Source organism: Anomaloglossus baeobatrachus, chromosome 1 (genome assembly GCF_048569485.1).
Source record: "Anomaloglossus baeobatrachus isolate aAnoBae1 chromosome 1, aAnoBae1.hap1, whole genome shotgun sequence".
Lineage (NCBI taxonomy): Eukaryota > Metazoa > Chordata > Amphibia > Anura > Aromobatidae > Anomaloglossus > Anomaloglossus baeobatrachus.
This window is the reverse complement of record NC_134353.1, coordinates 590,875,051-590,890,913: the sequence shown is the minus strand read 5'-3', so window position 1 is coordinate 590,890,913 and position 15,863 is coordinate 590,875,051. Positions and strand designations below refer to the sequence as shown.

At 39.1% G+C, this 15,863-nt stretch overlaps 1 protein-coding gene across 1 annotated transcript in view; it reads right to left on the bottom strand.

Moving 5' to 3' along the window:
• LOC142245378 (annexin A1-like) overlaps positions 1-3,792 on the bottom strand; it is a 69,961-nt gene extending 66,169 nt beyond the window's left edge. Inside the window, exon 1 of the mRNA XM_075318038.1 lies at positions 3,714-3,792. The gene's annotated coding sequence lies outside the window, so the exon portion shown is untranslated. The remainder of the gene's footprint in view (positions 1-3,713) is intronic.
• Positions 3,793-15,863: the final 12,071 nt, after the last annotated feature.

Here is a 15,863-nt window from a genome sequence, read left to right as displayed (position 1 = left end):
GCTGCATGTGCTGTGGACTCTGTTGGTTGGTGAGACACCTGGAGTGCCCTCACCGGCAGGTTTTAGCAGGCCACTAAATGGATGCCTGGCTCTAGGGACCTGTCCCCATCCGTGCCTGGTCTACCAGGAGTCCCCATACTCAACTACCTCGCTTCCTGAGGTGTCTTTCAGGCTGACTGTGTGGCATCCAAACTCCCCCGCAAACAGCCACTACACATGCATGGTCTGACTAGTGCCTCCGCTTGCTTGCATACTCACTTCAGACTCGGCTTCCTCCATCTCCTCTCTCTGACTGCCACTGCCCAACTCGCTTTCAGCATCTCCACCGCACCACTAGTCGAGATGTGGAAGTCACGCCCCCACCTGGATCTGCCCAGGGGTCCCCTCTAAGGTGTGTGTGAGACCTGGTCACTAGTGTCTGTGCGTACACACCCTATCCAGCCTTTAGGATTACCTGTTTGCACTCACCCAGCGTGGGTGCAGTACTCAGTGGTGCCTGACCAGGTCAGGGGCACCACAGATGCACCAAGCTGGATTACAGCAGCCTGCATGAGGCTGTATTATGGCTGTATGCACTAGACTTTGTTAGGAAAGTTTGCACCAGGCTGTCTTACAGCTGTCTGCACCAGGCTGTCTTAGACCTGTATGAACTAGGCCGTACTAGCTCTGGATGCACGAGGCTGCATTAGGCCTGTATGGACCAGACTGTAATAGGGCAAAATGCAGAAGGCTGGAATAAACCTGTGTGGACCAGGCTGGATTAGACCTGTATTGACCACACTGTACAAGGGTTGTACGTCCAAGGCTGGATTAAGCCTGTAAGGACCAGACTGTATTAGAGCTGGATGTATGAGGCTGAATTAGGCCTGAATGTATCAGGCTGCATTAGGGCTGGATGCACCAGACTAGATTGGGTATGTATGGACCAGGCTGCATTAGGGCTGGATACACCAGGCTGGATTACAGCAGTATGGACCAGACTATATTAGGGCTAAAAGCATGAGGCTGGATTAGGCCTCTATGAACCAGGCTGTAATACAGCTGGATACAGCAGGTTGGATTACAGCAGTATGGACCAAGCTATATTAGGGCTGGATGCACGAGGCTGAATTAGGCCAGTATAGATCAGGCTGTATTAGGGCTGAGTGACCCACACTGGACTAGAGTGTCCACCAGACATACGAAAAATATGCAATTTCTGGCAAAATTACAGCAATTTTTATTTCTTAAAGGGATTATGTCAGAAGGTTTTTGCTACCACATCTCAGAGTAGCATAATGTAGGCAAAGAAATCCTGAATCTAATGATGTATCACTTAGATTACTGGCTGCAGCCGTTCTGAAATAATCTGCACTTTTAGCTTTACTCATGTAGCTGAGCCCAGGAGCTGTCCCCGCTCACACCACGCTCTTAATAGAGATTGTACATTGACTGTACAATCACAGCAGGGGGTGTTCCGGACTGCTGTGTTCATGACATTGTAGTCCTGTAATCATAAGTCCTGCTGCTAAACAAACAGCAAACATAAGATCAGACTGTGAAAAAACACGCATGCATGAACTTTCTACGTTAACCTTTGCAGCTTGCTGGCTTCAGCTTGCATAGCAAAAACCTGGTGACAGATTCCTTTAATCAATAAAAGAATGTGATTTCCTTTTTTTGGAGAAAACTATGTCTGTAATCCCTATTATGCAAAAAAAAAATAAAAAATGAAAAGGAATATCGAAAAGACTTAAATGAGTTGTCCACTTTACCTTTCAATAAGGAAATGTATTGTGTCACTAATATATAGGTATTACAGGTTCTCCTCCTGTACTTGTTAGTTTAGCCTTCTTTTCAGACAAGACAGCTTTCCTGTCCATAAAATGAGTGTTGGTGGAAGAACATGTGACCAGAGCGGTCCATTAGCCTCCTCCAATTGAAACACAGATTTCTCGTGCAGTGTTTTTGAATTGGAGGGGGCTAATGGACCGCTCTGGTCACATGTTCTTCCCCCAACGCTCATTTTATGGACAGGAGAGCTATGCAGACTGCGATGAAGGTGCCACTAACCGGAGCAGGAGGGAAACTTGTAATAATGATATATTAGTTAATACCATGATATCACGTCCACAAAATATTTCTTAAAATAAAAACATCTCCCCAATTTGTTTGCTTTATAGCAAACACAAAGACAAACTTACTGCTTTGAAATAATATACTTTTGATTACTGAGGCGTCTTCAGTAGCTTTTAGTGCCACCCTAAAGCGCAAATTAATCCATTCAGCTAAAGAAGATATTCCCATAACCTGTTCTCTGAATAACACAAGCTTTCTTTGAAGTGCTGTAGGCTCCATTATATGTAAAGTATGATGTAAAATATATTGCACAAGTCATCATGCAGGTTGATTTCATGCACTACACCCCAGCATGAGTCACAATAGTCTTAATCCATCCTATAAGGATAACTTCATTTTTCCCATGTTTCATTCATTTATTTATTTTTTTATTATTTTTATCATTTTATTCATATATTATATATATATATTATATATATATATATATATATATATATATATATATATATATATATATATATATATATATATATATATATATATATATATATATATATTTCTCAGCATTCCACAAAACCACAAAATCCTCCCAACCAAGAGTAATGCAAGCAAATTCACACTCTGACCAAAAAATAATAATGCTTAACACGGGCAGATGTATCATTAGCGAAACCCAAGAGGTAGGGACTGGGAGGCCCATTTCCACTTCCAAAGAAGGTGGAATTGTGCATTATGCCTACTCAGGAGAAATTGCACAACAAATGTGTAGGATACATGTTCCTGGTACTCTCTTGGAAATGAAAGAAAGGGGTTAAAGCAACAGTTTTAGATTAGTAAATTGATTTTTACCCTGTGTGCTGTCTATTCTAGCCAGTATTGCACTCCAAAATTCAAATAGTGCTCCTTCTCTTCAGAGCCCTTTCTTGCATCCATACAATATTTCTCCACCACATATAAGGTATAGGTATAGTAATTGCACAACAAATTTTCATTTTCTACTAAAAAACTTATTGTGGGAAAAAAGTAACATTTTAATTTTGTCTTTGCATGTTGCTTTAATTACTGTGAAGCACCAAAAGAGTTAACAAACTTCTTGAATGTGGTTTTGAGCATGTTCAGGGGTGCACTTTTCAAAATGGGGTCAATTTGGGGTATTTTCTTTCACATAAGCCAATCAAGGTAATTTTAAATGTGATGTGGTGCCGGAAAAAAATGGTCTTCTAAGTTTTATTGGAAAAATTGCAATTAAAAACAACTTTTAACCCTTCAAACTTGCTAACAAAAGATAGTTTTAAAAGAATACTTTTTTTTAAAGTAGACATGTGGCAAATGTTATTTATGAATGACTTTGTGAGATATAACTCTCTGGTTTAAGTTCATAAAAATTCTAAATTTGAAAATTGTGAAATATTCCTATATTTTGTCAAATTTTCAATATTTTCATGAAGAAATATAAATGATATATGTCAAGAAAAACAATCTCAGACTCACTGGGATGCATTGGAATGGTCCAGAGTTATTACCACATAAAGTGACACTGGTCATAATTGTAAAATTTGGCCTGGTGAGGATAGTGAAAACAGACTGGGAGGTGAAGGTGTTAAAAATATAAAAAACATTAGGTAATCTTATGGTAATACATGCATTAAACATACCTTACTATAACAGCAGCCTTCTTTCTTCTGTGTTAGGTGTCAGATGGAAAAATGTCCTGGCAATCTGTGAACAGCTGTGCTTTTATAGCTTTTATGAGCCACACCTAAGATGCTTTAGTAATAATGTATGGCAGAAAACATGTTCTAGCAAAAAAGTGCCTATTCCTGTTGTAACACTGGAAGACTAGATCATTGAAATATTAAAGTGAGTCTTCCCTATTTGTAGATATATATTTCTAAAACTAAAAGGCCTTATCTTTGAGAATTAAAGATTTTACTTTTACCCAATGAGATATATCTATTGGCTGGAGATGATTGAAATCCTTCAATATTAATTTCTCAAAATTTCTGCCATCAAGTTAGTCCGAATTTTTGGATAAATAGTGGCTAGCTTCATATGAATCGAGCAAATGGATTTAGCGCCAAGGGGTTAAAAAACAATAAATAACTATACTCATTTAGCTCTTCACCTTTATCTGCTGTCACAGCAGGTAAAAAGCCACAATTTGATCATTGTTTTTTGGAGTCTTGTTTTTATACCATTCATGTGGAATATCATACTTACAATTTTATATATATATATATAGTGAAAATTTATTTTGGTTTGTGGCTTAAATTTCTTTTCTTTTTGAACTGGCAACAAAGGGGTACTGTAAGCTTTGCACTTTTCTTATATTTGAATGCTTGTATTATATATCACAATATTGCAGTGTTGCAGAAGAAAATAAAGCACAAACATAGAAGCTACAGAATTTTGCCATTTAAATGCTGCAGTCAGGGAATAAAAGCAACATTTAAATGGTTAAACAGCAGTGACCAGAGTTCAATGAGGTCAACTGAGGTGAATTTACCTGCAGTCATAAGTGGGGTACTGTGGGAACCTTCAGCTGTTACTGCACATAAACTCAGTGACTTCACTGTTCACAGCTGCAACTCACTCAGTCTCTTCCTGAAGCCACAGCAGGTTGTCACATTTTCTAATGTGTCCGAGCACTGCGACTTCGGTATGTAGCAGAGCTGGGGACATTGTAGGACGTTGTAGTTTGTAATATGTAAGAATTGGGTGTTTTATGGTTAATAATTTAGAGAAAAAGGGTTTTTTTTTAAAAAAAAATAAAAATAAAGGATTTTTCTCAGTGTTTGGTGTTTATTTATTTTTACTTATAGTATTAGTAAATGGGAGTCTCATAGATCCCTCTCTAATACTAATCTAAGGCTTTAAGGTAACTGTGAGCTGTCATTACGTCGATTTCCACCACACCAGGGCAATCGGGATGAGTAGGGTAAAGTGTCAGGATTGTCACATTTAATGAATGCAACAATTCTGGGCAGCTGCAGGCTGCTATTTTTAGGCTAGGGGGGCAATGACAATGGGCCTCCCCAGCCTGAGAATACTAGACTCCAGCTGTCAGCTTTACCATGGCTGGGTATCAAAATTTTGGGGAAGAGCACGCTTTTTTAAAATATATTTATTTAAAAAAAATGTTAAAAAGCTGCATGGGGTCCTCTTATTATGATACACAGCTGAGATAACACCCATGCTTTATTTGTGCAGGGTATCAATATACAGGGGACCCGGCAACATTTTTTTATTTATTTATTTTTACACTCCATTAGGGGACCAAGAAAGCCTCTGTGAGGGTAGCCAATTAGAGATACCAACACGCCGGCAGTCTGACTGCAGCCAGTCACAGATGCCAGCAGGGAGGGTAGATGGGGGAAGCATTGCATATGTATTAGATCTAATGAGTGACAGTGAAGTAGTGTGACAGCCACGGGGAATCTCGGTAAGTCTAACTGTCCTGCTTTAACCCCTTCACCCTGGGCGATTTTCCATTTTTCCGTTTTGTTTTTTTTTTCCCCTTCTTCCGAGAGCCGTAACTTTTTTATTTTTCCGTCAATCTTACCATATAAGGGCTTGATTTTTTGCAGGATGAGGTGTACTTTTAAATGAAACCATGAATTTAATCACTGATATGTTGGTGTGATGTCTCAGGTCGGTATGAGCTTGTAGACACAAAACATTTATAGGTTTACTTTTATCTAAGGGGTTAAAAAAATTCACAATTTGTCCAAAAAAAGTGGCGCACTTTTGGCGCCATTTTCCGAAACCCATGGCAGTCTTATTTTTCAGGATCTATGGCTCAGTAATGGCTTATTCTTTGTGTGTCAAACTGACATTTTTAATGGTACCATTTTTGCGTAGATGCTATGTTTTTGATTGCATTTTGAGCAAAATTTGAGGCAACCAAAAAACATAATTTTGACATTTAGAATTTTTTTGACGCTACGCCGTTTACCAATCAGATTAATTGATTTTAGATTTTGATAGATCGGGCGTTTCTGAACGCGGTGATACCAAATATGTGTATATTTATTTTTTTAACCCTTTAATTTTCAATGGGTCAAATGGTGGGTAATTTGAACTTTAAGGTTTTTTTTTTTTAGTTTTTTAAAACTTTTTTTAAACTTTTTTTTTATTTTACTAGGTCCCCTAGGGGATTATAACGATTAGCAGTCTGATTGCTCTTCCATTTCTCCAGATTAGAGCTACACAGCTGAAAAAAATGGGTTTACTTTCACACACTGCCCTCTGTCGGCAGTGAAAGAAAGTGTTTCAAGATAGCTACAGGAGTCATCACTTGACCCTGTGCTACTAAGGCAACCACTGGAAGTCACGTGATCACGTCACATGACTTCCGATGGGGGTGGGTAAGTTATACCTACGGTGCACACTAATACATCTGCTGTCATATTTTGGCAGCGAGATATAAGGGGTTAATAGACGTGGGTGGAACGCGATTTCACTCGTGCCTGGCAGGCACACATCTCAGCTGTTGAAATCAGCTGACATGTTCACGGATCGCCGCGGACTGCCGTGGGGGGATTAACCTTACATGATCCGTGACGTACCCAGTATGTCATGTGTCGTGAAGAAGTTAATCCACATAAAACTCTTACAATATTATTCCCAGAAACCAAATGGGAATCAGAAATGCGTCCAGGCATCATCCAATATTCCCTTTTAGCTTCAACACTTTTCCATCCATTTCAGACTTTTTATTTTTATAGTTTTCCCAGACCAACTTCCAAGGTCCCACTGAAAATTAATTGAGTTTTCTATTGACTTGCATTGGGCTTGTTATTCGTGACTAATACACGAATAATATAAATTATTCGGATAGAATAATCCGAACCCAAATATTTCACTATTCACTCATCTCTATTCAACACAGCTAATATAGCAAGTAATTTCTCCAAGTTCAACATAAAATACCACTTTTAATAACTACTACAGACGTAGAATTACTTAACTCTTTATGACAAGCATCTTTATTACATTGTACTTTGTAGAACACCCTTTTGCTGATATGGGTTGGTAGAAACGTGATACATAGCCAGACACCAGCTTGTAGCAGCATTGCTCAGGAATCTTATCTCATTTTTATGGTGAATAAGTTCTCTAATATTCTTGTGTTTGTGTGGTGCATCCACCTTATTCAGAGCCCACTCAAAATGTTTCTATGGGGCTCAAGACATCTCACTGTGATAACCACACCATAATCTTCAAGGTCTTCTCATATGAATTCTGGTGGACTGTCAGGTATTTTTACAACTATTGTCCTGTTGAAAGCTTCAGTTTCCACTTAAAAGGTATGACAATTTCTCTGAGGATTTCCTTATACCAAATTTAATCCATGTTAACCTCCTCAAGTTGCAGGTTCCAGAGCCAGATGAAATAAAGTAGCCCTAGAGCATTACCGAGCCATCACAATGTTTTAATGTATGGAGGGTGTTCTTGCCAGCATATACTTCATTCGTCTTCCTCCACTAGATATACTGCTGATTGATAGGCGAAAAAGTTCCAGGTATTTTTTATAATAAGGCTGGGGAATGGGGAAGGAGAGTCAGCTTTCTGAAGGATGAACACCTGAGACCAAAGCTTGAGATATTGCACTGAGATGCCCTGGTCAGGGCTGAAAGCTGAACATAGAATTCCAAAAGGTCTGTGGCTTACTTATATGGTTTTCAGTATCTTCAAGTCAACTTTTCTTGCTTTTGAGTCAGTAGAGTAGAGGTATACACCTTGGAGTTTGGACATGGAGATCCAACATGTTTAGCATTCACCGTAGTATAAAAACTGAAACATCAAAGCCTGTTGCCACCAAATCTTGCTGAACGTCTTTTCAGCTACTTGAGTGGATTAAACCACTTGGATGAAACCACTTTTCTAATAAGAAATCTGGTGACAAAAATAAATCCTCTTTTTGATATGTCCAGTAGTGTAACCAGTGTTCCTTTGGCTTTGAAGTTACAAAATATGTTTTTATTTGTACCTCCAGGAACATTCAATGTGTCTTCAATCTAGGAAGCGATCTCTTCTTGTAAGTTTTTAAACCACGCTTATCAAGTCAAGAATATTGGTCAATTAGAGGTTATTGCTCATGAGATATGGTCTAAGATTCCTGAAATCCTATAAGATATTGCAGAATAGCCAATATAGAGACCCATTATTAGAACCGTTTAAAGTTTATGATATATGTTTAGTTTGTCATAAAAAAATATTTTGATTGTTAGAGGCTATCATTACAAAATTTAAGAAATGGATACATATAATAGATATTGTCATTGTTTAAATCAGAGATGAATTAATATTCACAAGCACTTCTTGTGAAACAGGTGTGGCCCAATAAGAAGCAGAATTATGCAACACTGTGTTATGATTGTAAGTTAATAAAAACGTAAAAATATAAATATTTCTTTTAGCTTCTATTACTCACCTCCTTATCGAATTCAAAGGCTATATAAAGGTATAAACCTTTATATAAGAATATCTACAAAAGAGATTTTAAATTTTTAAACATCATTTAGATATCCGTGTATGGACCACGATGTACGGACTGCTCATGTGGCTCCTAACCTGAACTTGACAGGCTCATATATTCCTATCTGGCTGTCCTGTTAGGGTCAGTAGATCGGCTGCTGTTTATGCATCACAGTCCGTTCATGGACCACTTTACACGCACATATGAATAAGACTTAAATTTAACTTACAAGTTAAAACAAGCTTTTTTTATGCCACTTCTTCACATTATGTATTCCCACAAAAAGAAAGAATTGTTAGTAATATGGTGGTGATAAAATAACTTCACAAATATAAAACTCATATTTTTCTTTTGTTGCAGTCTACCTCCTCATGCTGTCCAAATTTCTCCTTTTACGTAAAAGGTAATTATTGCACATACACCGTTCAATATGCACAATGTAGAGTAACTAAGAGCCCAAACTGCAAATAAACAATAGTTGCCCTATACCAGCGTCTTGATGTAAAGACAGAAAAAAACAGCTTTATCTCTTTCAATTTGATAAATATTTGTTCATCCATTTGTACAAATGATACATCACTGTGCATCTTCAAAATAACCTCTTACTGATTTTCTTGCAGTAAAATTCAGCTCAGAGAAGGCATAATACAATATATCCAGACTATTAGAAATTGCTAGAAAGTTTTAGGTTTTTTTTATCTCAGAAATTGAACAAATTTTGAGTATAATTCTAAAATCTAAAGTGCCGATGCATCAAAGCAATTTTGCCAGAAATATGTTGTTAATTGCTTAAAAATATTTGGGGGAAACTTTGCGTTTTACAAAAAATGTGTGAGATTTGATTTTTAATGATATTTTCCATCAGCTCCTTAAAACTGGGAAAAGCTGGCATGGGATCGGAGCACGGCAGGGCCCTTACAATACAGTTGATCTAATTCACAACAAGTTGTAACATTTCCTATGCCAAAAATTGGTATTTTAATTACGGACTAGAGTAAAATATGTTGCGATGCATCTTAACTCCAATTTGCCCCTCATCAAGACAGGCGATTTTCTCTCTGGTGTTGAGGAATTGAGGGCTTAAAGGGAAACTGTCAGCAGGTTTTTGTTACCTCATCTGACAGCCACATAATGTAGGCAAGGAGATTTTGAATCCAACAGTGTATCACATAGATTACTGGCTGCAGCTGTTCTCACATAATCAAATAATTGAATTTACTGAGCTGGGAGAACTGTCCTGTCAACACCAAGCTCAATAAAGATTGTGCATTGATTGGAAGGTCTTAATCATAGTAGGGGCCATGTCAGATTTCCTTGCACAAGCCAGCTAGACCTAGCAATGTTAATCAGGGTAATAAATCCATTAGCATAAGTAAACAATAGCACACATACAGAAAAGAGAGGCATAGTTGCTTTTTGATTTTTAACCCTTACAGTATGCTGTCCTCATCTTACATAGCAAACACCTGCTGACAGATTCCCTTTAAGTTTACATTGCATCCAAAAAATAAATCCACAAATCCATTAGTAGAGCAAATCAATTATTTATTGTTCATTACACCCATTTTGAGTCTTCAAACAAATGAGTGTGTATTCCCTATTAAAGATGAATGATCCTGATTGGCAAAAATGTTAAAATTGTATGATCTTTGGCCAGATCGGAATAGGACATCCAATCATTTACCGCAAACGTTTTCGATCTTGTCAAGGATCGGTACATGTTCGGATGGCAAAAACCATCCTCTCCCTACTCATCACAGCCATGTCAAGTATTGGCATGGCTGTGATTGGCACTGTAAAAAAAAAAGAAAGCAAAAGGGTTAAAGCAGGACATACTTGCTGAGTCTCCCACGGCTGCAGTGCTCCTTTCGGGTCCGATTATTATCCCTAACGCATATTCACTGCTTTCCCTGTTCACCCTCATCTTTGATTGGCTGCTGTCAGACCTTGTCCCCCAGCATCTGTGATTGGTTGGAATTTCAGGCACTGTGTGCGTGTCTATCCTGGTATAAATAAATAAATTAATAAAACAATTGCCATAGGGTCCCCCCATATTATTGATACCGGCACAGATAAAGCTACGGCTACAGGCTGCAGCTTTTCTTGGCTGCATATCAAAATATGAGGCACCGCATGCGACTTTTTTTTTTTATTATTTATTTAACCCTAGAACGCATACCTGGGGCCTCGCAGGTCTGCTAGGTTACTTGTTTTCTATTGTAGATTTCTATTGTTGCACATTCTAGGGTTAAAAAAATAATTAAAAAACAATCAGTGTGGTCTCCCACTAATTTTGATACCCAGCCATGAAAAAGCCGACAGCTGGGGGATTGTATTCTCAGGCTAGAGACACCCATGATTATTGGCCTTCCCCAGCCTAAAAATAGCAGCCTGCAGCCACCCAGGATTCTTGCATCCATTAGATGCAAAAATCCCAGCTCTTTACCCAACTCTTCCCAATTGTCCTGATGCGGTGGCAATCAGGGTAATAAAGGGTTAATCACAGCTCACAGCTGCCACTAAGTCCTAGATAAATATTGGGAGGTGTCTATGAGACCCCCCGTGACTAATCTGTAAGTGAAAAGAAAAAAATACGAACACCGAAAAAATCCTTTATTTGAAATATAAGACAAAAAACACCCTCTTTCACCACTTTATTACCCCCAAAACACCCCTAAAGGTCCAACAAAATTCACACGAGGTCCCATGATGATTCCAGCTCTGCTACATAACTGAAGACACAGCACGCAATCATGGAACATGACCGAACTCTGTAAGGTCCAGGCAGAGACTGAGCTACAATGATTGGTGATGTCACTGAGGTAGCAGGCTGCTTTTTTTAGGCTGGGGGAGACCAATGAGCATGGGTCTCCCCAGCCTGAGAATATCAGTCCCGAGCTGTTGGGCTTTATCTTGGCTGTGTATCAAAATTGAAGGGGACCGCATGCGGTTCCTCTTATTTTGATACACAGCCAAGATAAGTACATGGCTGGGGGCTGCAGCCTGTGGCTGTGGCTTTATTTGTGCTGCTATCAATACATGGAGGCCCTATGCCAATTGTTTTATTTATTTCTTTATTTATCACCAGTATAAGGACACAGACAGTGTTTGTGATTCCAACCAATCACAGACGCTGTTTCAGAGAGTGGGTGCATGGTCAAATGGCAGCCAATAATAGACGCCGGTGGAAGGGAAGGCAGTGAATATGCATTAGGGATAATTGTCAGCCCCAGAAGTAGCGTTGCAGCCGAGGGGACTCGGTAAGTACGTCTTACTTTAACCCTTTTACATTTTCTTTCTTTTACACCCCTACACCATTTTAAAACATATCACTTTTGCCTCCCATTGAATTTAATGGGTTCTCCTAGGATCGATGATCGGATTGGCTAGGATCGACAATCCGATCGCGATCTTAGGTGGGCTCGGTGATCTTTAACCAATCTGATCCTTGGCAGGATCGCTCATCTCTATTCCCTATGAATAACTTCCAACTCTTACAACCCTGGCTCTAACAGCATCCATGTTCATTCATCTATAGAGAGAAAGAAAAACTATATTTTGTTGAGAACTAGTTTAGAAAAACTGTTTACAATATTCCAAGAACAGGACCACACCTGTGTTTAGGATATTGTGGTACTGCAGCTCAGCTCTATAGTACTGAATGAGGCGGACCTTTTTTGGGTAATCATCATATTTGATTAATCTTTTAATACTCCTTATACCACAATTTTTTTTTGTAGGAGTTGTATCAAAAAAAACAACTTTGTCCAGCATTCTAGTTAAAAGGACTGAGTTGCAGTACTACCAGCAATTCATAGATGAGAATAGCAGACTTTTCTTTACTAATTGAATACAATCCTTTTGATGATTACAATTAGCTGTAAATGAAGTTGACTTTTTCTACGCTTGCAATAATGTATAGATAGAAACAATTTTCTAATTGCTGAGACTTTTTAAGAACCAGTTTCAAAAATAAGGCTCTAATCCAGAATAATTACATTTATTTGGTCTTGTGGGATTATGGGTGGAACTAAGAAACTATATCGGAAACACCTAAACCACTCCTTATTTCAGCCACCCCATTTCTGTAATTGCTCAGTATTACTACATTGTTTTTAGGATTCTGAAAATTCTTTGACCTCTTGGCCTGACAGAAATGTGTGGCCTTTATGTGAAACAATATTTTTCTTACTTTTTAATTAATCATTAATGAGGTCCCAAGGAAATTAATCCCCTGTTATGTATAGTGCTTTCAAATTGCATAAAATAGACTAATATTGAGGTAAGGTAAAATCCCAATAGAAAAGAAGAAAGTTGTAAAATAGTGTGTACATATAACTTTAGTAAAGAAAAAAATTATAGAAATAAAAAATAGAAAAAAGTGATAAGTATATATAGGGACACGGTATAAGGCTGAATACACATAGATGAAAATCAAGACCATATCATAAAAATAGACAGAAAGAAAAAAATACTAATAATGGCAATATAAAAAAAAATCTGTGCACGCCTTTGGTAGTGCAAATCTGCTAGTCCTAAAGAAAATGAAATACACGAAGTGGTAGGTAAATAATGAAATAGTTCTATAGATATAAATACCTCTTGGAATGAAGTCACCTCAAGTGGGAAAATACCAGGGGACGTGTCCCTACACCCTGACAGGTGTTTCGCCTAGCTTCTTCTGAGGGTGTGTCAGGTTGAGGTACAGCTGCCTAGTTATATAGTTTACCAACCAATAGGGATCAGCCATGTCACGTCCTGTGCCGACAAATATAAACATAGATGCTTAAAGGGATTTTTCACTACTTGGACAACCCCTTCTCATTCCCCAAGTGAACCCCCATAAAAATAAAAAAGACTATGCTCACCTTTGGTGCGGACGCGGCTCCATCATTGTCAGAACTCACGTTCCCAGGGCCCACGTGACATTGTTATAACACGCGAGTCCCACGACTAATCAGCGCTGTCTTCCTTCCCCCCACCTTCATACTGATAAGGAATTAACAAGAAGTGAGTGCCGCCTTTCATTTCATGTTAATTACTTAATCATTCGAAGGCAAGGAGAAGGAAGCCAGTGCTGATTGGTCTTGGGACTCATTTGTCATAACAATATCATGGAAAAATTTAAAATATGTGGACACATCAAATATATGCTTATACAGGATGGGTAATTAAGAAGTGGAACAAAATCTTACAAAAAATATTGCTTGTGACCAGAGAAAAGCTGTATGGAAAGGGATTTGTGCACAACCATGGTTAAAAAATATATGGTTTATTAACAAAATGAACACACACAAAAAGATGATTAAAAACATATGAAAAGTACAGACAACTAGAACAGTGGATATAATAATCCAAAGAATTATTACCCCTTCATAAGGCAAATGGTAGTGTAGCAGTATAAGACAAAACCTAGTTAGTTAAATCAAACGACATGTCAAAGCAGAGAAAAAAATAAGAATGCAATAATGTGTGTTATACAGAGAAGGTCAAAGAAGTAAATGTACATAAATACCAGAGTAAGTAGATGCACCTGAGTCTGAAGATCCTCACTCATATCGCTGCTTGCCAGCAGCTTCTTTCAATGGTAAATCCCCAGCTGCCTAGTTGTACATAGCTGGACACAATTTTTTTTTTTTAAACTATTTCATGAAATTCATGAAATAATTAAAAAAAAGACTTCCCTATATGTTTAGTTCAGAGTTGGGTACAAATAGGCAGCTGGTGGTTGGGGGCAGCTGATACCTGCCTGCTGTACCTGGCTAGCATGCAAAAATATGGCAAAGCCCACGTCATTTTTCTAAGTTTTTTGGCAAAAAAATTAAAAAAAGGGCTTCCCTGGATTTTCCATTGCCAGTGAAGGTAACACCAAGCAGTGTGGGTTAGCAGCCAGTAGCTGCTTGGGTTACCCTTAGCAATAGAAAATTTAGCGGGAGCCCATGCATTTTTTTTACCCTTAACCCTAGGGTTAGGGTTATTTGTTTGGGGTTTTGTTTTTTTATGAATTAAAAAAAAAATAATCGACATGGGCTTTGCCCATCGAGCACCCGAGCATTTTTCGGCTCACTCATCCCTAAGGCCTGTTTCACATGTCAGTGATTCTGGTACGTTTGTGCTTTCTTTAAGGCCCCCTTCACACGTCCGTGAAACACGTGCGTGTTTGTTCCGTTTCCGTATATACCGGAGACACGGACAAGCATGCACAAATGTTAATCTATGATTGTGGTCACACGTGCGTTATTTCATTATGTCCGTGTGTGCGTGTCCGTGATCCGTATGTGTTTGCGTTTGGCACGGATGCATGTCCATTATCTGCACGGAGCACGCACACGTGGACACAATGAAAGTCTATGGGTATGTGCACACACGTTAGTAAACACGTATGCATCTACCTATAGTCCGTGTCCGTTTAGTGTTTTTATTTCTAGTGATGTCGGCCATTCTTTCTATTTCTGTGTATGTCGGTCAATCTCCCTGAGTCCGTCGGTCGGTCTCTCTGTCTGTCTGTCCCTCTTCCACAGTCTGTCGGTCAGTTTCCCCCCCTATCTCATACTTACCGTTCCCCGATCACCGCTGTCACTGGATCCAGCGTTGACAGCGGGTAACCTCAGTGACAGCTCAGCTGATCGCACTACTCACCTCATTTGCTGCGTGGAGGTGACAGGAGCGGCGGTGTCTTCTGCAGCTCCGGTCACCTCTATGCAGCAGAGCTGGAAGCCACGCTGGACCATCCTCGATTACGCCGGACATGGAGGGCTTTTTCGGGCTGATTAAATTGTTGAACCAGGGTATATGTTTGTGGTTTTTTTTCTAATAAAGGATTTTTTCTGGTGTGTATGTTTATTTACTGTCACTTACAGATTAATCATGGAAGGAATCTCGGGGAGACGCCTGACATGATTAATCTAGGATTTAGTGGCAGCTATGGGCTGCCAATAACTCCTTATTACCCCGATTTGCCAAAGCACCAGGGCAAATCGGGAAGAGCCGGGTACAGTACCAGAACTGTCGCATCTAATGTATGCGGCAATTCTGGGCGACTGCTGACTGATATTGTTAGGGTGGGGGGCTCCCCATAACGTGGAGCTTCCCATCCTGAGAATACCAGCCTTCAGCCGTATGGCTTTATCTGGCTGGTATTAATATTGGGGGGGACCGCACGCCGTTTTTTTTAATTATTTATTTATTTATTTTACTGCACAGTATAGACACGCCCACCGGCTGCTGTGATTGGGTGCAGTGAGACACCTGTCACTAAGCGTGGGGGCGTGTCTCACTGCAACCAATCATAGGCGCTGGTGGGCCGTGATTCTGCACGGAGACA